At 42.4% G+C, this 22,619-nt stretch overlaps 1 non-coding gene and 1 pseudogene across 1 annotated transcript; both read right to left on the bottom strand.

Moving 5' to 3' along the window:
* Positions 1-14,643: 14,643 nt before the first annotated feature.
* On the bottom strand, positions 14,644-14,716 carry TRNAG-CCC (transfer RNA glycine (anticodon CCC)). The gene has a single exon. It is a non-coding gene; the product is annotated as a tRNA-Gly (tRNA).
* A 6,412-nt stretch (positions 14,717-21,128) lies between these two features.
* Positions 21,129-21,247, bottom strand: LOC139034045 (5S ribosomal RNA; annotated as a pseudogene).
* Between the last annotated feature and the right edge of the window lie 1,372 nt (positions 21,248-22,619).

Below are 22,619 nucleotides of genomic sequence, written 5' to 3'. Positions count from 1 at the left end.
ATGGAGGCTGGCAATTCCAAAATCTGCTAAGTGGGCTAGCAAGCTGAAGACCCGGGAGAGCTAATGTCCCGGTTTGAGTCTGAAGACAGTCTGCTCTAGAACCAGGAAGATCCAGGGTCTCGGTTCAAATCAGAAGGCCATCTCCTAGAGAACTGTCTTTTGGTTAGGGGAGTCTAGTCTTTTTGCTCTGTATTCAGACCTTCAGCTGATTAGATGAAGTCCATCTAGAGTATGGAAGACAACTTGTTTTATTCTAATTCCACCAATGTACATATTAATCTCACCCAAAACACCATCACACAAATACCCAGAATAATGTCTGACCAAATATCTGAGTATCACAGGGCCCAGCCAAGCTGACACATGAAATTAACTGTCATACTTTCCTGGCCTCTTCTAGCTTCCGGTGGCTTCAGGCATTCATTGTCTTTTGTCTGCATGGCTCCAATCTCTGCTTCCATCTTCACATGGTTTTCTCCCCTATGTGTCCCAAATCTTCCTCTGTCTTTCTCTTATAAGGCCACCTGTCACTGAACTGAGGGCTCCTCCTAAATATAGGATACATTCATCTCAAAATCCTTAGCCTAATTACATCTGCAAAGACCCTTTTTCCAAATAAGGTCACAGTCACAATTTCTGGATGTTAGAATATGGACGTATATTTGGAGGGGGGCGGGGCACCGTTCAACCCACTACTGTGGAATTCTGCCATGGGAATCTGAGAAGTTCTGGCATGGCCACTTCCTAACTTCAGGTTAAAAAAAAAACCAAACCAAACAAAAACCCCCCACAAAGACTCCAGACTATTAATAATCATCCCAGTGAAAGGAGGTAAGTTGATGACCATCTGGGGTGGATATTTTAAGTATGGTGTCAACCTGGGTGGGGGCCAGGAGATGCTACTGCCTACTCAGGGGATTTGCCTGGCCTGTCCCTGAGGAAAGTGAGAATGGGGGAAAATGACCAGAAAGCCTTTTTATTTTCTTTAAAAATTTACTTTCTTTATTTTTACAATGTATTTGTGGTTTATTTCACATAAACCTTTCCCACAGTAGCCGAATATAGAAGGCTTCAGTTTTTACATCTTCAATTTTTTTCACTTCTATAAATATTGAAACATTTAACACAAGAAATTTTGAAGTACAGAGATAAATGACTCCCAATTTCTCTGCCCTAATACAAGTGGTTTCTTTTTTTCATGTTTTCTTTTGTCATGGTCTACAAACGTCTTGGCCCCTTTGTGAAGTATTTCCTTACTTCTTCATCAGGCTTTCTTTCACGTTCCTTCCCCCTCACAAAAGTATTTTAAGAATTACACCTTTCAGTTTGTTTGTATAATTTCCACTTAGACTGAATCTCCTTGAAAGTAGGGGATCATGTCTTTTCACCTGGGACATGTTAAGTGTTCAATAAGTGTTCTCAAAGGAATTAATACATGTATGTGCATACTCATGATAAACATGTAATTTTATAATTTGCTTTTCTTAACATCACAGTACACATTTGTACATTGTTTATTTTTCACATAATATACTTTAATAGTTTCCTAATAGTCTTTTCTATTCCATTAATGGACAGTCATTTGCTAATCATTGCCCTCTTAATGGGAATGGTTGCTTTCAGCCTCACACTGTTCCTAATTACACTGAATCGAATACCTTTATACACTTGTTAGTTTTTGCAGTGAATGAAATTTTCAAGAGTGAGATCAACATTTCTTTTTAGTTCTTGGAAACATGTTGCTTCTCAAGGAGGTTAAACCAATTTGCATTAACTTTGTATGGAGGTGACAATTTTAACCACAATTCTGTCAGCATTGTGGTTTTTTATTATAGTATTGTTTTAAAATTATGTTTGTAATTGTTTTCAAATATCTCATATTTTTCATTTTGTCCATCCCATTTCAATAAAATTTAATGAGTACATTTAATTTGAGTTCTATATGTAATTCAGAGCTTCCCTGGTGGCTCTGATGGTAAAGAATCTGCCTGCAGTACAGGAGATCTGGGTTCGATCCCTGGGTCAGGAAGATCCCCTGGAGAAGGGAATGGCAATACTCTCCACTATTCTAACCTAGAGGATTCCATGGACAGAGGAGCCTGGCTGGCTATAGTCCATGGGGTTGCAAAGGGTTGGACATGACTGAGTGACTAATACTACTTTACTACTTCCATGTAATTCACATGCTTCACTCTTTTTTTAAATGTTTATTTTTTCATTTGGCTGCTCTGGGTCTTAGTTGCAGCATATGGGATCGAATCTAGGCCTCCTGCACTGGGAGCATGGAGTCTTAGTCACTGGACCACCAGGGAAGTCCCTCATCTTCACTCTTGAAGAACCCTTTCACTGGTTACAGAATTCTGGGTTGACAGTATTTTGTCTTTAGTATTTTAAAGATGTTGTGCCACTGCCTTCTGGCCTTCATGGTTTCTCAATAAGAAGACCATGGTCATTTGAATAATTATTCCCCCATATATAATATTTTGTTTCTCTCTAGCTACACACAAGATTTACATTTTATCCTTGGCTTTCATCCACTTGATTATGCTGCGTTAGACATAAGTTTATTCATATTTATTCTGTTTGAGGTTCACCAAATTGGAATTTCTGGCCATTAATTTTTTTTCTTCTCTCCTGGGCTAATTACCTATATATTCAATCTTTTGGTAATGTCCCACAGATCCCTGAGGTTTTGCTCATTTTATTTTCTGACCTTTATTCTTCTTTGGATTGGAGAATTTCTCCTGATCTATCTTCCCATTCACTGACTCTTTCTCTGTCTTTCCATTCTGCTTTTGAGTGCATTGAACTTTCTTTCTAGTTACTGTATCTTTCAGTTTTAGAATTTCTTAGATTAAAAAAACATAGTTTCTATTTTCTTTCTTGATTTCCTTTTTTTCATCACTCATTATGAGCATATTTTCCTTTACCCCATTGACTATAGTTAAAATAGCTCTTTTAAAGTTCTTGTCTGATAATTTCAGCATCTGGGTCATCTCTGTGTTGAACTCAATGGATTATCTTTTCTCTTAAGAATCAATGGGTCACATTTTCCTGGTTTTTTGTTTTTTTTTTTTTTTTTTTTTTGGTACGTTGGGTAATTTCAGATTGTATACCACGCATTGTAATTGTTAGCTTGTGGAGACTCTGGATCATACTATATTCCTCCAAAAAGGGTTGACAACTTTTTTGTTTTAGTAAGCAATTAACTTGGTTAGCCTCAGACTGCAAACTCTGCCTCACCTATGGAGGTCAACAGCTCAATTAGCAGTTCAAATCTTTTAGTCTTAACTGTGATAAGACTTGAGTCTGCCCCCAGGAATGCATGGTTCAAGGGCCCAGGGTTCAGCCAGAAACCTTGGCTGAGTTTATGCATGGAATGTGGGGGCTTCCTATTCTGCTTCTCTAATTTATAGGATTCCCATGGCATTTTCAGATGGCTATAGTTCTGACATAGCCAGCTGGGTTCTGACATCATCTGGTTTTTCAGGCCAGAAAGATGGCAGAGTTTCTGATGAAGTCTGTGCTCAAGGTCAGGCTGTAAAGATGGAAACTCACCCCTTATTCCAGGCTTTCCTTTTCAGCTTCCATCCAGAATATGCCCCTTTTTCTCCCACTCTCTAGAATCTCTAGATTTCTTTTTTTTTCCTTTTTTTTCTTTTTGTCATTTTCCTCAGAGTTTGTAGTTAATATCCTCAGGGCGGTTGTTCTGTTAATGACTTATTCTACCATACTGGAAGTGGAAACTATTTTCAATTTTTGAATAAAAAGGACATTGGAAAATTTACCTCTAGTTTAAAAATTAATATACATGCATTTAAAAATGACATGACATAGAAAAACACAAAGAAGAAAGTAAACCTGTTAACATTTTGATATATTTCCTTCCAGTTTTTTTTAATGTGTATATATATCCAATGTGCTTATTTAAGCATAGAAATATGTATATTTCTTATAACTAAAACAGAAACATACTATAGATCTATTATAACCTGCTTCTCCTCCCAACCCAATATAGCAATATATAATAAACACTGAAAAAGAGCTGTTTAGGGTTTAAGAATAAAGAGTTGGTGAGCTTACTGAAGACAGATTGAAAAATGAAAACTTTGATCTAAAAGGGCATGGTGCTGAGAGGTGGTACCTTTTGAGGATGAAGTCCACAGAAGGGTCTCAAGACCCTGTCCTTGCAGGCATAATAGTGTAGAGGGAGCAGTGTCTTTTCTCAACCCTAAATACCTGGGGAGTGGCTGGGGATTTGGGATAGGGCTGTGGTTTCTTCTGCTGACTCCTGGCTGTTAGAAACTGGTGGGAGGAAGTCCCAGCCCTAGAGTTTGCGGTGGATTAGGCAGGCCACACAGGCAGATCTGCAGGACACGGGGAGCCAGTGCAACTTCTGGGTGGCCTGTCCAGCTGCAGGTCCTGACCATGCAGTACCCACTGCACATGGAGGAGGTGAGGAGTGGGGCTCGGAGTTAGCGGAGCTGAGCTAACACTTGCTGCACTGATTAGCATTGTCAGGTGTTATCAACTATAGCTGAGGTGAACTTCCTTCAGATTCAAATTATCTGATGAGAATCTACTCCTTGTTCTCTAGAATCAGTCTCCCTTATCGATTTGACCTGAGATACTCACTACTCTTCACTGCTTGTCCATCTTTCATTAGATTGTCAGAGCTCCACTCAATTTTGTTAGCCGCTGACTTCAAACTCACTGTATTCTAAGCTGAGCTTGTCGTTTCCCTTCAGAGCTCACTCATTGTGTTTCCTATTTTTGTTTAGGACACTACCCATAGGTCACCCAGTTGCCAAGAATCTTTGCTGACTCTTCCCTCTCTCCCAGGCTTCCATCTTCCAATCAGTTGCTGCATCTCAATGCCTTTGATTCCTTGAAGTGGAGCCACTAAAGTCTTTTCAGTAGAGGGTAGGATGTGATGAGCTGTGGGCTTTATTAATAGTATGTAAAATGAACTACGTGTATGTGTGGTGGGGGGAGAGACAGATGTAAGGCAGAGAGTCCAGTTTAGATAACAGCAAAAGACCACAAAAGAGATGAGAATAGAAACTGTGACATGGAGGAGAGGATTTCAAGAGGCAACTCATAAATGAAATATGTAAACATTTTCAAAACCAGAAGAACTCTTAAAAGTTGAAAAGATGGTTAATGTAGTTCAAGATATACTTATTTAAAGTAAATTTTTAAAGAAAATATACACATGAAAAGTGAAGCTTGATGAACTATCACAATCTGAATACACCTCTGTAACCAGATCAAGAAACAGTGCATGACCAGCACCATAGAAGCCCCCTTATTGTCCCCTTCCAGTAATTTAGTCCCCCTCCAAGGTTAGTCGTTAATCTGACAACTAATGCCATAGATTAATTTTGTCTGTCTTTTAACTTCATATGAATGAAATTCTATAGGGCAGATTATTTTGTCTGACTTCTTGCATGCAATCGTATTTTTTGGTGAGATTTATCCATGTGTTGCTGCTGCTGTTTTAATAGAAATAGTTCTTTGCTTCTCAGTGCTACATAGAATTTGATCTATTGCTTATAATTATGTTTCCAACTGGAAACTATTATGAATAGTGCTATATCAACATGCTTGTATATGTCTTTTTGGTACATGTGTCTATACATTTATGTTAGGAATATATTTAAGAGTGAATTTTGCTTGTTTCATAGGACAATATATATCTATATTTATGATACTGCCATATACTTATCCAATGTATTTGTACCAATTTATACTCTGCCTAGCAATGTAAGATAATGCCAGTTCCAATACTTGGTATTATCTACCTTTTATTTTATTTTAGCCACACAGTGTGGCGTGTGGGATCTTAGATCCTCAACCAGAGATCAAACTTGTGCCTCTGCAATGGAAGTGCCAAGTCCTAACCATTGGACCACCAATTTAAACAGCTGAGTATGGCAGAAACGGACACAACATTGTAAAGCAAGAATCCTACAATTAAAAATAAATTTCAAAAATTGAAACCAATATTATCTAATTATCTTTATTTTAAAAACATTTTATTTTTTATTGACCTATAGTTGATTTACAATATTGTGTTACTTTCAGGTGTATAGCACAGTCATTCAGTTATATGTAAATATATATTCTTTTTTTTTTGGATTCTTTTCTCTTATAGATTATCACAAAATATTGAGCACAGTTCCCTGTGCTTACAGTAGGTCCTTGTTGTTTATCTTATCTGCCTGTTTAAATTTGAGCTATTCTGATAGTGTCTTTTGCTGCCCTTTTACTGGAGACAACCAAGCAGCATCCCATGTATTCATTTGCTCTGAATTAAAAGTGAGTCAAATTAAAGTGAGAGCCTGTCCTCAAGTAGCTCTAAATCCAGTGGGAGACTCCCTGACATGTAAACAAATAATTGCAACATAAAATACAAGCTATTGACAGTATCAGAGTGGAGGCAAGATAATGCACTTTGTTAGTGTAGAGGAAGTAGTTGGCTGTGTTCACAGTTGGAGGCCCAGACTGAAGGGGCCTAGAAGAAGGAAGGATACGAGTTATTTGACTATTAGAACAACTGGGAGGTGAATAAAAAAACAAAGCCACTGGACCTGTCAAGTAGGTAGAATTGACATGATATGACTAAATAAATGACTACTAAGACATGGGCTTGCCTGGTGGCTCAGAAGGTAAAGAATCTGCCTGCAACACAGGAGACCCGGGTTCAATCCCTGGGTCAGGAAGGTCCCCTGGAGAAGGAAATGGTAACCCACTCCAGTATTCTTGCCTGGAGGGGCTTCCCTCATAGCTCAGTTGGTAAAGAATCCACCTGCAATGCAGGAGACCCCAGTTTGATTCCTGGGTTGGGAAGATCTGCTGGAGAAGGGATAGGCTACCCACTCCAGTATTCTGGCCTAGAGAATTCCATGGACTGTATAGTCCATGGGGTTGCAAAGAGTCAGACACAACTGAGCGACTTTCACTTCACTTCACTTCATTCTTGCCTGGAGAATTCCATGGACAGAGGAGCCTGGTGGGCTACAGTCCATGGGGTCGCAGAGTCAGATACGACTGAGCAACTTTCAAGATATGAAGAGAGGGGATGGAATTAACAGATAGTGATATTAAGGAAGCAGAATGGACAGGGAGACATCCCATGCAATGTGGAAAATCAGAAAGTTATCAATAGCAACTCCAGGTTTTGGATCCAGGTGTCTGAGTGGATGCCATTGTTATAGGTAAAGAAAGAGCTTCAGAGTGGGAGGTGGGAAAAATATCCTCAGTTTGGACATGCTGAGTTTGAAAAGCCTGTGGGCTGTCTAGGTGGAGCTATCATCAGTAGGCATTTGTACATAGGGGCCTGGAACTCATAAGAAACTGATGGGAGAGAACTGTGGATATTTTTGAACATTTATTTATTTACTTGGCTGCACTGGGTCTTAGTTGTGGCATGTGGAATCTTTTTTTTTTCTTTTTAGTTTCCCATTTGGAGACTTTTAGTTGCAGCATGTGGGATCTAGGTCCCTGACCAGGGATCAAACCTGGCCCCCTGCATTGGGAGGACAGAGTCTTAGCCACTGGGCCACCAGGGAAGTCCTGTGCTGTGGACATTATTTGAGGGATATTTGGTGTTTTGGAGTGTCTGAACCATGGGAGTGCAAATAGGGAGATTGTGAGGAAGCTTAGGACAGAACCCTGTGTAATCTCACCTTTAAAAGGCAAATGGTAGAAGATGACCTTCTCCAAATTGAGGCTTCTGTATACTTCTAGGTTGGGGACAGGAAGCAAGCATAGAGGGAAAGGCTGAAGACATAGGAAGGAGACATGATGAGCCAGGTAGCAAGGACTCAGAAGTAGGGAGGGACACCTGTTGCTGACCCTGGGGAAGAAATGAAGAAAGGGTAGGTTTGGAAACATGTATCTATGAATAAGTTTGAACACAAGGGAAGGAATAAAAAGTTCATACATTATGGCATGTATCTTGGTGAGGACATCCGCCAGGAGTCCTGCTAAGAGTGAAGGCGGCAGAGCTGGGGCCAGGGATTTGAAGAGTGCTAAGACCTGCCTCTTGAGAAACCTGTATGCAGGTCAGGAAGCAACAGTTAGAACTGGACATGGAACAACAGACTGGTTCCAAATAGGAAAAGGAGTACATCAAGGCTGTATATTGTCACCCTGCTTATTTAACTTCTATGCAGAGTACATCATGAGAAACGCTGGGCTGGAGGAAGCACAAGCTGGAATCAAGATTGCTGGGAGAAATATCAGTAACCTCAGATATGCAGATGACACCACCCTTATAGCAGAAAGCGAAGAAGAACTAAAGAGCCTCTTGATGAAAGTGAAAGAGGAAAGTGAAAAAGTTGGCTTAAAGCTCAATATTCAGAAAACTAAGATCATGGCATCCAGTCCCATCACTTCATGGCAAATAGATAGGGAAACAGTGGAAACAGTGGCTGACTTTATTTTTTTGGACTCCAAAATCACTGCAGATGGTGATTGCAGCCATGAAATTAAAAGACGCTTACTCCTTGGAAGGAAAGTTATGACCAACCTAGACAGCATATTAAAAAGCAGAGACATTACTTTGTCAACAAAAGTCCATCTAGTCAAGGCTATGGTTTTTCCAGTAGTCATGTATGGATGTGAGAGTTGGACTATAAAGAAAGCTGAGTGCCGAAGAATTGATGCTTTTGAACTGTGGTGTTGGAGAAGACTCTTGAGAGTCCCTTGGACTGCAGGGAGATCCCAACCAGTCCATCCTAAAGGAGATCAGTCCTGGGTGTTCATTGGAAGGACTGATGCTGAAGCTGAAACTCCAGTACTTTGGCCACCTGATGCAAAGAGCTGACTCATTGGAAAAGACCCTGATGCTGGGAAAGATTGAGGGCAGGAGGAGAAGGGGATGACAGAGGATGAGATGGTTGGATGGCATCATCCGACTCAATGGACATGGGTTTGGGTGGACTCTGGGAGTTGGTGATGGACCGTGCTGCAGTTCATGGGGTCGCAAAGAGTCGGACACAACTGAGCGACTAAACTGAACTGAAGGTTTGGATTAGTCATTGTGGTGAATGGGAAGTACAGAGGACTCCTATTAACAATAAGATTGCAGAGTAGCCTTGAAGTCTTTACAAGGTCAGCTACCAAGTAAGTCAAGGTTCCCCAACTCAGGGAGAGCCTTGGTTAAAAACAAACAAGTAACTCTCCTGGAGCCAACACCCTAGGAATCCACTTTCTGCTGATCCTCCGGTCTCTTCCATTTTGCTGAAGGGGTATCAGGAAAAGTGGCTTTTGGTGGAGATTAAAGTGGACTGGGGGAAAGTCTCAACATGTCATTGAGCGATGGGAAGAGGAAATGAGGCCCTATCTGGTGTGATAGCTTTCTGCGAGGTTTCGCATCTGTCTCTCCTCTGGTCACTTCTCTCTTCTGCCTGTGGCTGGATTCCCTTACGTTGCTTTAAGTCTTGAGATCCAGCTGCATGCCTTTGTGCCCACCCCTGGTGGCAGCAGTGAGGTACTCGGTTGGCCAAAAAGTTCCTGCAGGGTTTTCCCATGCAAATTTTTGGCCAACCCAATAGTAGTACTCCCAATTTTCTTAGTTGACATCTGGGGAATTTTGGGCCATCAAACCAGAATGAATTCAGTCAGCCTTTGCCTCTACCTTCTTTTTGCTTTTTGTGCTGCCTGGAATTCTCACCCAGCCATCAGCATATCCTGTTTTTAGATTTTAAACCAGCTAGTGCAAAAGTGAAGGCAACTTACAGACCATAGGTTACACTTGAGAAACACAGGCCTAGAGGCATCATCTTTCCAATTAGATGAGGGGTGGAGCTCTTGATCCAATGGGACCTCCAATGAAGATCCCATTACAGTGTTAGCAAAATGTTGGATGTTAACCAAAAACTGTCCATCAACTTGCAACTCCAGCAATTATAGCTTCCGCATGGGAATTTTACTCTAGATGGGACTACATTTCATCCAGGGAGAGCTATCTGGATGGCTCTTATTCAGGATGCAGGTGTGTTGGGTGATTTAAGTAGTTAACATTTGTGAAACATGTCGCGCTCTTTCAATTCAAGGTGGTTTGAGAAGAGTCTACTATTGCTAACGTTGTCTTCTTTTTGAGACACTCCAGAAGTCAGAGTGTTTTCACAGTGGTTTCAGGACTGGACCAAGTTGATCCATTTCTGCAAAATGTCCAAGAAGCCAGAGTGACTTGGAAATGAAGGACAAAAGTGACCCTCTGAAGATTCAAAGACCTCTCAGAACAATTGATGCCAAGAAATGGTAAGCAAATTAGCACTTTGGCTAACTAAAAAATAAATACTTGAAATAGTCAGTGAAAATGGTCCATCACCTTGATAAACAGTCAGTCTGTTTCAGTAGTATTTCCAGTGTTAATTGAGGTCTGGTGACTCAGTGCCCTGGTGGCCAAAAGTTAGTCGTGAAAAAAATAACAAAGAGAAGGTACTGAGAGGCCAGGCCCAGGGCCCATGGCTTCTCCCATCTGCACGCAGCCCCCAGGCCAGCCCTTTGGAACGCCAGATGTTTATGCTGTACTTCCTGAACTCCCTTCCAAGTGGCAGTTCTTGGAGTCCCACTGAAGGGCTTTGCAGGCTGTTTGTTATTTGTGTGGAGTGCTGTGGATTTGATTTTTGCCTGAAATGACTTCCTGACAGACTTGTTTCCCAAAATGACAGTATTTCACTAGGAAATGGTTTGAAATCAAGGGCCAAGAGGTGGACAAGTTCTCCAATGTTCTCCACAGGCCTGAGACCCCAGTAGTGGCCTGGGCCCATGGGCAGGGAGGGAGAACGATTCCTATGAACCAAGGAAGATTCTTTGTTCAAAGCAGCGTAGTTTTTAAGAGTCCCTGAGGAGACGTGAGCCTGGGAGTGCTCTGCCTTCCCCAGTGTGGAAACCATGCCAAGGGTAACGAGAGGAGTAAATGAAAATGTTGAGCCTGGCAGCATGAAAGACTGAGTAAGCCCATAATTCAGTCATTTGTGAAGTGGCTGGAGAAATCGCCTTCTTGTTGGCAGAGCAGTCCCATGTAGGTGATGACATGTCAGTAATAAAGTGCCTGTCACTCCCACTTGCGTCAGGCCTCTGGTTCTGGATGCCACAGGGAAGAAGGAACTGCTTAACTTAATGGCACAAACAGAACCATTGATTGAAAGGCCTGATCCAGTGCTTTCAGCTCTGAACAACCAGCTCTGATTGTCTTTGCGATGCTGGCCCTTGCTGTGGGCAAAGTAGTGGCTTCTATATGAGTCACATCCCTTCCTACAAGCCCATCTCTTTGGGGAAACCCCATTAGCTTGGTTTCCCTGGTGGCTCAGACGGTAAAAGTGTCTGCCTACAATGCAGGAGACCTGGGTTCGATCCCTGGGTCAGGAAGATCCCTGGAGAAGGAAATGGCAACCCACTCCAGTACTCTTGCCTGGAAAATCCCATGGATGGAGGAGCCTGGTAGGCTACAGTCTATGGGGTTGCAAAGAGTCAGACATAACTGAGCAACTTCACTTCACTTTGCTTAACTTCAAACAGACTCAAGTCAAAACTGGTCAGAAACTACAAGCCCTGTATTCTGTACCCAATATGGTGCCAGGCAGACAGGGGAGAAGTAGTACATCTGCTTATTGTGGGGAGAAGAGAGACACAGTACACCTAGAAAATGTTATGACAGACATAGACTCAAGCAGTGGAATTTATTGCGGGAGAAGGTTCACAGCTTTATGGAGTCACCAGTGAAGGTTTGTGAAGGAGATGAAGCGGGTGGAAGGAGGTCCAGTGGAGGATTAGAGTGTGAGCAAAGATGCAGGTGCGGGATCGATGAGGATGAAGTGAGGAAGGGAAATGGTTGGAGACAAGTTGGAGTTAGAGTTGGGCTCAGGGAGGGTTCAGTGCCACAGTGAGGGCTTTGGAATGTGATACCTGGGCAATATAGAGGGCCCTGGAGAGATGGGAGCTTCCTAAAGAGAGACTTGTTTGTGGCAAATACCTGTGGCTTTGTGTGCAGGACTTGGAGTTGTGGGAAGGGGACATCGCAGCCATGCAGCAGTTAACGCTTAGCCTAGGCTGAGGGCTGGGAAGACTCAAGTGCATGCTAAGTCGCTTCAGTCGTGTCTGACTCTTTGCGACCCCATGGGCTGCAGCCCGCCAGGCTCCTCTGTCCATGGGATTCTCCAGGCAAGAATACTGGAGTGGGTTGCCATGTCCTCCTCCGGGGTGGGGCGGGTGGGGAGGCAGGGAGGATGCAAGACAGCACAGCTATGGCATAGGCCAGAACTCTGAAACCGCACACCTGGGTTCCAATCCACCCATTCACCACTTGAGCAAGAAACCTCACCTCTTTGAGCCTCAGCTTCCTTCTCTGTAAACTGGGACAAAACCCTCTTGCTTGCCTAGTGGGAAAATGGCCTAGATGCAAAGAAATATGTCTCTAGCACACAGGCTATTAAGCAGTGGCTTCATATGTTCATACTCATTGGAAGAGACTTTTTGAGAAAGAACCAGCAGGACTGGGTACCAGCTAGGACTAGACTTGTGGGGGATGGTGGGATGGGGGACAGTGGTCCAGATGCCTGAGCCTGGGGAATGAGCTGGTCCTGGGTGGGGGTGGTGACAAGCCAAGTTGTTTCAGACAGTGTTTGCCAGGCAAGAGGAACTGCCTTCTAGTCATCTGTTTCATATGTATATTCATCTTCGCTGTGCTCAGGCTGCAAGAGGGCCTTGTTTAGAGAAACAGTGCGGCAAAGCAGAAGAAGGTATATTTTAAAGTGACAGGTCTAAAAATACTGCTGTCTCCTTGCCCTTTCACAGCTGCAGATTCCCAATCCTGATCCTCACTGGGAGAAATAATAAAATGCATATGTTTATAATAAAAATCATATTTCCCTCTTCCTGTGATGTCTCCCAGTTGTAGGTTCCCATCCGTTTGCTGTTTTACCTATCATTTAACAAATGTATTTTAAGAAAAGTAATCTTTTCCACTGACATGTCCTATAAACGTCACATCCTTAGCTTTGGTTCTCATTGAGGAACTGAGATGCATGTTTTGAATATTTCCAAAAATGCTTTTCACTTCATTCCCAGGCAAGGATTTTCCAATCTTTGGTTAGAGATCAGATATACAGAGAATGCAGTATATAGTGAAGTGGGTCCCTGGGGCTGGATTATCAGCAGACGAGAATAATTATCAGCAAGATGAGAATTTGGGTCCTGGGAAAATTAGCTACCGTTGGCAGCTGAAATCCAGGCCTTTGTTCTCCTGTGGGTTATCCCCGAGGTGTCCTCAGTGCGAGGTATCCTGAGAAGTCAGACTGGGGTCTTACAACGAGTGGAGTGAGGTGGGCGCTGGGAGGTTTCTCGTGAAGGACTGTGGAAGGCAAGGCTGAGATAGGACAGTGGGCCAGCTCAGCATTCAGCATGCAAAGGGCAGGGAAACACCCGTTCCCTTGGGCTGAGGGAAGAGGCTCCATCTGAGGGCAGGTGGATGATAGCTGGCTTTGTTCACAGATGTGTCGTCCTATGGAATAAAGAAAGTGTGTAGCATGTACTCAGTATGATGCCTGGCTCAAAGTAGGCCCTCGAGCAAGCAGGAGGTGAGGGCTGTCATTGGCCCTGCCAACTGTGCTGCAGGTCCAGGCAGGACTTGGGTTGGGGGCTGGAAATAGGGAGGCAATGCAGAAGAGTGGTATGAGGGAGAAGACAGACAGAAAGGTTTTGGGGGAACCAACCAAGGACAGCCGACAGAATAGGGGAGAAAAGTATAGAAAGAGTAGTGATTAGGAGGCTGGCAGGGAGCAAGTTCTCCCTGGTATACTTGGTCATTTCATTGATTCATTCATTCATTTAGCTAACAAGTATTTATTGAGCATCTACTATGTCCTAAGCCCCGATCTAGGTGCTGGTGATTCAGCAGCAAATAAATTAAGAGAGGGACCCTTCTCCAACAGAATTTACAGACTCATGGCAATAGGTGACAAAGAGGTTTGGGGCTGGGTGTGGAGAGTCATAGTCCAAAGCTTACCTACCCAAACTGTGGAACCCACCAAATGGGAGCCCAGAAGTTTCTCATCTCAGTCCTTCTCAATGGTGATCTGCCCTGAATCGTGGGGCCAATCCCACCCCAAGCTCCTTGACAGAGCCGGTTCTACCTGGAGGCACAGGAGACCCCTGACACTGAGGACTATTTCTGGGGGGAAAAGTCTGTTTCCTGCCCCTGTCTCCTGTGGCCAGAAATGCCTTCCACAGAGAAGAAAGCCTAACTTTTCCCATCTCAAGATCCAAATACACTAGGGAAAGTAAAAGCGAAACTAACTAAATGATGAATGCTAATCACTAGGGGGAATCAAGCAGGGGAAAGGGAAGGGAAGTGTTGGGGGAAAGGCCCTCAATTTACACAGGGGAGTCAGGGAGTCATTTCAATAAGATTCCATTTCAGTGGAAAACTGAAGGAGGAGAGGAGGTGAGCCACGTAGGTCTCAGGTGGGAGAGAGAACTCCAGAAAGATGGAACAGTCTGAGCAAAGACTCTAAAGTAAGATTGTGCCTGGCATTTTCATTTTCTTTTTATTTGTGAATCTTTTTAAAAATTTATTTTTATTTATTTATTTGGCTGTACCAGGTCTTAGTTGTGGCATGTGGGATCTAGTTCCCTGACCAGGGATCGAACCTGGGCCCCCTGCATTGGGAGCACGGAGTCTTAGCCACTGGACCACCAGGGAAGTCCTTGTGCCTAGCAGTTTTGAGAAACAATCTACAAGCTGTGGCTGGAGCAGAATGTGTGAGGGGGGAGCCGTATACGCTGGCATGATGGGAAACCAGATCACGTGGGGCCTCGTGGACCATGGTTAAGACTTTGGCCTTGACTCGGGATAAAATGAAAAACTGTGGTAGAGTGCTGAGCAGGAATGACATGGTTTGATCTGCAATTGAAATAGTTCAGTCTGGATGCTGTGTTTTATTTTTCCTTTTATTTTTTTGAAGAAAATTGAAGTTGATTTACAATATTGTGTTAGTTTCAGGTGTACTGCAAAGTGATTCCATTTTATATGTATTTATTTTTCTAGGTTATTTTCCATTCTAGGTTACTATAAGATATTGACTAGTTCTCTGTGCTGTATAGTAAATTAAATCCTTATGGTTTACAGGTGTGTATCTGTTAATCCCATACCCCTAATTTATGCATCCTCTTACCCTTTGGTAACCATGTTTGTTTTCTATATCTGTGAGTCTATTTCTGTTTTACAAATAAGTTCATTTGTATCACTTTTTTAGATTCCACATATAAATGAAGTCATATGGTATGTTTTTCTCTGACTTCACTAAGTATGATAATCTCTAGGTTCATCTATGTTGCTGCAAATGGCAATTTTCACTCTTTTTTATGGCTGAGTAATATTCTATTGAATATCTCTATATCTGTATCTACATCTATCTATACCACATCTTCTTTTGTCTTGGGGTATAGCCAATTAACAATGTTGTGATAGTTTCAGGTGAACAGTGAAGGGACTCAGCCATACATATACATGTATCCATTCTCCCCCAAACTCCCTTCCCATCCAGGCTGCCACATAACATTGAGCAGAGTTCCCTGTGCTATATATATAGTAGTGTGATGTATCACATTTTCTTAAGCCATTGTCTGTTGATGGGTACTTGGGTTGCTTCCATGTCTTGGCTATTGTAAATAGTGCTTCTATGAACATTGGGGTGCATGGATCTTTTCAGATTAGAGTTTTCATCTTTTCTGGATATATGCCTAGGAGTGAGATTGCTCGGTCACGTGGTTTCTCTAGTTGTTTAAGGAGCCTCCATACTGTTTTCCATAGTGACTGCACCAATTTACATTCCCACCAACAGTATAGGAGGGTTCCCTTTTCTCCACACCCTCTCCAGCATTTATTATTTGTAGACTTTTTGATTATTGGCTGCTACGTTTAGATGAGAGTGTGGGAGGATAAAGGTAGAAGCGTGGAGGGGGCTTATTGACATAGTCCTGGGGTAGAGATGATGGCGGCTCAGGCCAGGATGGTAGAGGTGGAAGAGATGAGAAATGGTCAGATTCCAGATAGAGTTTGAAAGTGTTGAAAATGTTAGTCACACAGTCACGTCCAACTCTTTGTGACTCCATGGACTGAAGCCTGCCAGACTTCTCTGTCTATGGGATTCTCCAGGCAAGAATATTGGAGTGGGCTGCCATTCCCTTCTCCATAGAGTTTGAAGGTAGAGCCAATAGCATTTGCTGATGGATTGGGTTGAGGGCTTAAGAAAAAAGGAGGAATCAAAAATGATGCCCAGGACTTTGGTTTATGCAATTGGAGGAACAGAGTAGCATTGGAGAGATTGAGAAGGTTGTGGGTGGGTTTGGGGAAGGAAATAGACATAGGTCAAGGGTTGGGGTTTTGGCATGTTAAATTTGAGGAACTTCTCTGACATCTAAGTGGAAAGGTAGAGTAGACAGTGGAATAGATGAACTTGGAATTGATGGAATAGGCCTGAGTTGACCTTTGGTTGGCAAAGGGTAGGGGTCTGGGCAGCTACGTGGATGCAGGGCCCCAGCTAGCTCCTTCACTCCATTCTCAGGGCTGGAGCTGGATCAGGTACAGGATCCATCTTTGGACAAAGCTGAGATTCTCCCTTCTTTTGCTGTCTCTTTGGCTTGTCTTGGTCTGTCTGTCTTCCCCAGGTCCTAAGCTCCCTGTACTACTTTGGCTGCTCAGAGTTCCACACCTCTTGGCCCCTCTCACTGTCTTTTTCCTTTAGGAAGCTCTGGGAAAGAAGAAGCAGGCTAGACTCCAAAGTTGGGTGGAGGGTAGGTTGGTTGTAGTCAGCCTGGAGTTCCTTTGGGGTCACTGGCTATTGGCATCAATTTCAGAAATAACTTATAAGAATAAAGTGCTGGGAATACTGCAATTAGTATGTTCTTTGAACCCATAAGTACAATTAACATCTTCTTTGGAGGTTACATTTCTCATGTTTGCAGAAGGGATTTTTCCCCTTGTGATGGTGTAGTAACACGTACAAGTAAAATAGTGCATCAATACTGGAGTCTTTCTTGGACATGTGCCCGAGTCTTTTCTGAGTCTCCATTTTCTATCTTGGTGCTGTCAGGTCCCTGGAGGGTACTAGCTGTTCCCATCTCCTCCTGATGCAGAGGGTCACTTAGGTTTTCCAAACCCAGAAACCCTCAGATAACTTAACTTCTGTAATTGTTTAGCAACCCCACTTGGTACCAGTGGGCTGGAGAGTGAGCTACTGTTTCCCAGGTGCGGGGCAATATCACAGATGTTCTTGGGATGTGGCTAAGCAGCCAATCACAGACAAAATCAAAATTGGGTGCCCTGGTGCACATGGAGATGCTGTAGTTATTAACCAGAATGAACCCTCTTCTTTCCTTGATAACTAACACTATTCCTTAACCCTGCTCTTATGGACTGCACATTGTGTACATGGATATACTGGCAGGAAGCATGGAATTATTTATTTTCTCATCACGTTCTTCTGACATAATTGCATAGAAACCTTATGGCGCTTTGGAGATCTTCTGTTTATGAGTCACAGAAATTAACTTTCTTTTCATAAGAGGTCTTTATAAAAAGAAAAAATAGAGCCAAATGCCTGTTCTTTGAACTTAAGTTGCCTTTCTATGACTCGCTGAAACCTGAATCTGAATGTCTGTTAGTCTTAGCCTTGCTTTAGCGTTGAATTTCAATTATTCAGCCCATGCACCCAAGAGAATGCCTGAAACAAATGTCCCAACCTGGATCTCACCCATTACTGAACTCAGTCATTTTTCTCCCCTCTCCCTGTTGCCTAGGTAGTCCCAAAGGGACTATGGGGAATCCACAGAACTCTGTAATGAAATAGCCACCTAGGGCTTTATAAAAATGTTTGGAGACCCTAGGTATGGAGGAGAGTACAATGTCTCCTGATGCTATATGTTAATCAACTGAAAAATAACATGAAACTGAAAATAAGTATAAGGAAGCCCAACAAAGTTGTTTTTTCCATAATGATTATATAATTCAATTCTATTTCTGAAATACCAAACCTCAAATGTTTTCAGCTACTTTTTTGGGGGGTGCCTAGCTTCATAGGAATCCTAAGCATGGTATGAATTTGTCTATTGGGTAAACCATTGCTGTTGCCAATGAATATTTTGTCACCATGTTTAGCTCCAAAAGTAACTGGGGGTAAAATGTGTTCTTGGGATGTTCATTATCACTTTATAATTCCTGGAACAACCTTTAAGAGAACTGTTTTCTATTTAAAAGGACTGAGCTTACAGCTTGGTCTCATTGCCTTTAAGAGAAATAAGGTACTGGGAATTTCCTGGCAGTCCAGTGGTTAGGACTCTGTGCTTCCACTGCAGGGGGCCTGGGTTCAATCACTGGTCAGGGACCAGCTTCTCTCAGAGCTAGGACCATAGGCAACTGCTGATCATTGAATGGGTTGGGAAAGGTCAGACTTTCAGTTGAATTGGAGCTGGGCTGCTGGAGCAGGGGGGTGGACTAGAGTTAAAAATGCCCAGGACAGCATGTACAGTGGGGCAAAGCCCAGAGAGCCTGGGTCAGGGTCCACACAAATCTGGTGCTGAGGGTAAGCCATGAGAAAAAGCAGAGGGGTATATTGGAACCCTTCCCAAAATGAAAAGGAGAAGGAAGTGGAAAGTAGTTCTTGGGGACCACAAAGTGGGGACAAGAGAGGTCAGGAACTCATTCAGGCAAACATTTGACTCAGCAAGCATAAGACTCAAATTCGGAGACCTAGGGATTTCCTGGTGGTCGAGTGGTTAGGACTCAGTACTTTGACTGCTGAGAGCCCGGGGTTCGATCCCTGGTTGAAGATCCTTCAAGCTGAGTGTCGTGGCCAAAAAGAAAAGAAAAGAAAACCTAGAGGATGTACAACAAATATCAGTTTTGTCCAAAAGTGCTTTATGTCCACCGGTGCTGCAAAACCCTGGTCCCAGGATATGCCCAGCCCCAAATAGACAGGTGTGAGCAGCGAAGTGGTGGAGTCTGACTGACGGTAAAGCTAAGGGATCTGGGAGAGGAGCACATGGACTCTGATTCACTTGGTCTGGTGAGCCCAATGGGAAGGTGCACGCTTTATCCGAGATAGAGGTGAAAATGAATAGAGAAACTCTTGTTTGTCCAGGCCACCGTAGACTATGGGGTAGTCCAAGACCGGAGTGGTAACCAGGTGCCAACCTTGTTCACAAACCACACACTGGCAAAGGTGCTGGCTCATCCAGTACATAGACTCATTGCATGGTTAGAGCATATGGCTGAGTCCCACCCAATCTCAGATCTGGATCTCTAACCCCTGGACTTCTGACTGTCCCAGGGTCCTGAGAGGTTCAAATTCCTCTTTGTGCGGCCAGGGAATTTGTTGTACTCTGCAGTTCCGTTGTCTTACTGTATTCCTGCCAATGCTTTCTTGTGCAGCTCCTGAGATCAGTTAAGAGTAGGAACCTCCCCCTCCTGCCCCCACCATGATTACTGATAGCTCTCGGCCAGCTTTTACTGGTCTGGTCTCACAAGTCATGTTTGGGCATCCTGGTAGCCTTAACTTTTAAGTTTTGCAGTGCCATTCTGTCAAAAGGACTGAGGGCAAGGTCCCCAAACCCCAGACTGGATGCCCTTGAAAGACCCCATGCATATTTGTACTTGAAGCATTTCCTCCTGACTGACAGTCAGCAGGGGTCCCGCACAAGCCAGGAGGCTTCTGTTCTCTCCTCCTACAGATGGAGTTCTTGTTTTCCTGATAATTAGGGTCACTTTCCTTTCCTTTCTTTGTTTGAAAATCCTTATTTCAATTGACCCAAGGACTTGCTTCTTAGCCCCCCAAATCATTTTTACTATTATATTCTCTCTATATGGGTTAAAGATAGTACTTCTTTTTACTATATTTTATTGCAATTCAAAATAACATAGACTGCCATTTTAGCCATTTTAAGTGTACAATTCAATAGCATTAATTATATTTACAGGGTTATACAGCTATCATTTTAAAAATATTTCACCACCCCAAACAGAAACTCTGTACCCATTAAGCAATAACTCCCCATCCCCGACTCTCTCCAGTTCCTGGTAACCTCTAATATAATCTGTCTCTATGAATTGATGTATTCTAGATATTTCATATAAGCAGAGCCATATAAGCTTTTTATGTCTGGTTATATAATTTATAATGTTTTCAAAGTTCATCTAAAGTTGCAGCTATGTTTTAGAACCTCATTTCTTTATAAAACTGAACAATGTTCCATTGTATGGATTTTCTTTATTCATTCACCTGCTGATGGACACTTGGGTTGTTTGCACCTTTGGGCTACAGCAAACAATGCTGTTATGAATGTGGGTGTACAAATACATGTTTGAGTTCCTGTTTTCAATTTTTTGGGGTATATACCTGGCAGTAGAATTGTTGGATCATATGGAAACACTACTTTAGAGGAATCAGCAAACTATTTTCCACAGAGGCTCCATCCTTTTATATTCCCACCAGCAATGTATGAGGGTTTCAGTTTCTCCACATCTGTGCCAACACTTATTATTTTCCATTTTAAAAATTATAGCCATCCTTCTGGGTATGATGTGGTATCTTCTGTGGTTTTGAATTGCATTTCCCTGCTGATTATTGATGAGCATCTTTTCATGTACTTATAATCCATTTATATATCTTTCTTGGAGAAATGTCTATTCTAGTCCTTTGCTCATTTCAATTAGGATGTTTGTCTTTTTGTTGTTGAGTATTAGGAGTTTTTTTTAATATCCTTCTGGATATCAAACCCTCATCAAATATATGATTTACAAATGTTTTCTCCCACATGTGAGTTATTTTTTTCCACACTTTTTTCCCCCTAAATGTCTATTTGGTTCTTTACATCTTCTTTTTCTTCACTGAAACTTTCTATTTTTCTATTTATGTCAAGAGTTCCAAATTTCTTATTGGAGCACCTTTTTTTTTTTGCCATGCCACATGGCTTGTTGGATCTCAGTTCCATGACCAGGGTTTGAACCTGGGCCACGGCAGTAAAAATCTAGAATCCTAACCACTAGGTCACCAGGGAACTTCCAGAACTCTTTAAAATTAGCTTGGGGATAGATGCCAAGTCTAGTTTTGTTTTTAAGTCAATAGCATCCAGAATTCTCAGGTGGTCTCCCACTGAAGTACCAACTAGGCCCAACCCTGCTTAGCTTTGTAGATCAGATGAGATTCAGTGACTTCAGAGTGGTATAGCTGTAGTTTTTACACTCTCTTGATAGTGTTGATGCAAAAAAAACTTGAAAAGATGCTTGACATCAAGAGTCATTAAGAAAATACACATTAAAACCACAGAGAGATCATACTTCACACTCACTCGCTCAGTCATGTCTGACTCTTTGTGACCCCATGAACTGCAGCCCGCCAGGTTCCTCTGTCCATGGGAATTCTCCAGGCAAGAATACTGGAGTGGGTTGCCATGCCCTCCTCCAGGGGATCTTCCCAACCCAAGGATCAAACCCAGGTCTCCCACATTGCAGGCAGATTCTTTACCAACTGAGCTACCAGGGAAGCCCCTCACTAGGATGGTAATGATCAAAAAGACAAACGCAAGTGTTGGTGAGAACTGTGAATAAATTAGAAGTCTTGTATACTGCTAGTGCAATGGGAAAATTGTGCCATCAATTCGTAAATACGGAAGTCCTTTAAAAGATTACACATAAAGTTACTGTTATGGCATAATAATTCCACCTAGGTATATATCCAATCCTAGGTATATATCCAGAAGAATTGAATACACAGATCCACAAATCCATACAGGCATTGTACAGGAATGTCATAGCAGCATTATTAGCAATAACCCAAAGGAGGGACTAATCCAACTGTCCATTGAGGAAAGAATTACAAAGTATGGAATATCCATACAATAGAGTATTATTTGGTCAAAAAAAGGGATGAATTCCTGATACATGTTCCTCATTTATGAACTTGGAAACTCTATGCTAAGTGAGAGAAGCCATTTGCCAGACACATATTTTGTGATTCCATTTGTATGAAATGAACAGAATAGGCCAAAATATCTAGAGCTTAGGATGATGGGGAAAAGGGAATGATGGCTAATGGATATAGGTTTGTTTAATTTTGTGGTGATAAACAAGAAAAAATTATAGTGATGATTGTACAACACAGTGAATGCACAGAAAACCACTAAATGATAGTTGTTTTTTAAATTTTTGGCCACACCCCATGGCATGTGGGATCTTAGTTTCCAGACCAGGGATTGAACCCATGCCATCTGCAGTGAAAGCATGTAGTCTTAATGACTGGACCACCAGGGAAGTCCCTAAATGATATACTTTAAATGGCTGAATTGCATGATATAGTTTATATCACAATAAAGCTGTTTAAAAAATGGAAAGAAAGAAGAATATGCTAGGGACCATATGTGATCCATATTTCCTGTTAACTAGCTAGTCCTTCCCAGAAAAAGTTTGCTGGCTCCGACTTGGGCCCAGCACTCTCAACTTACCTCTGAGGAGGCTAGGACCTGCTCAAGCTTCATCCTGCATCTGCTGCAGACACTCTAACCCACCTCTTGTTACTTTGGGATGTTACAGCAGCACCCCAAAGTGAGCA

This window comes from Odocoileus virginianus, unplaced genomic scaffold, assembly GCF_023699985.2.
Source record: "Odocoileus virginianus isolate 20LAN1187 ecotype Illinois unplaced genomic scaffold, Ovbor_1.2 Unplaced_Contig_21, whole genome shotgun sequence".
Lineage (NCBI taxonomy): Eukaryota > Metazoa > Chordata > Mammalia > Artiodactyla > Cervidae > Odocoileus > Odocoileus virginianus.
Note: the sequence above shows the minus strand (reverse complement) of the source record. Positions and strands in the feature narration are given on the sequence as shown.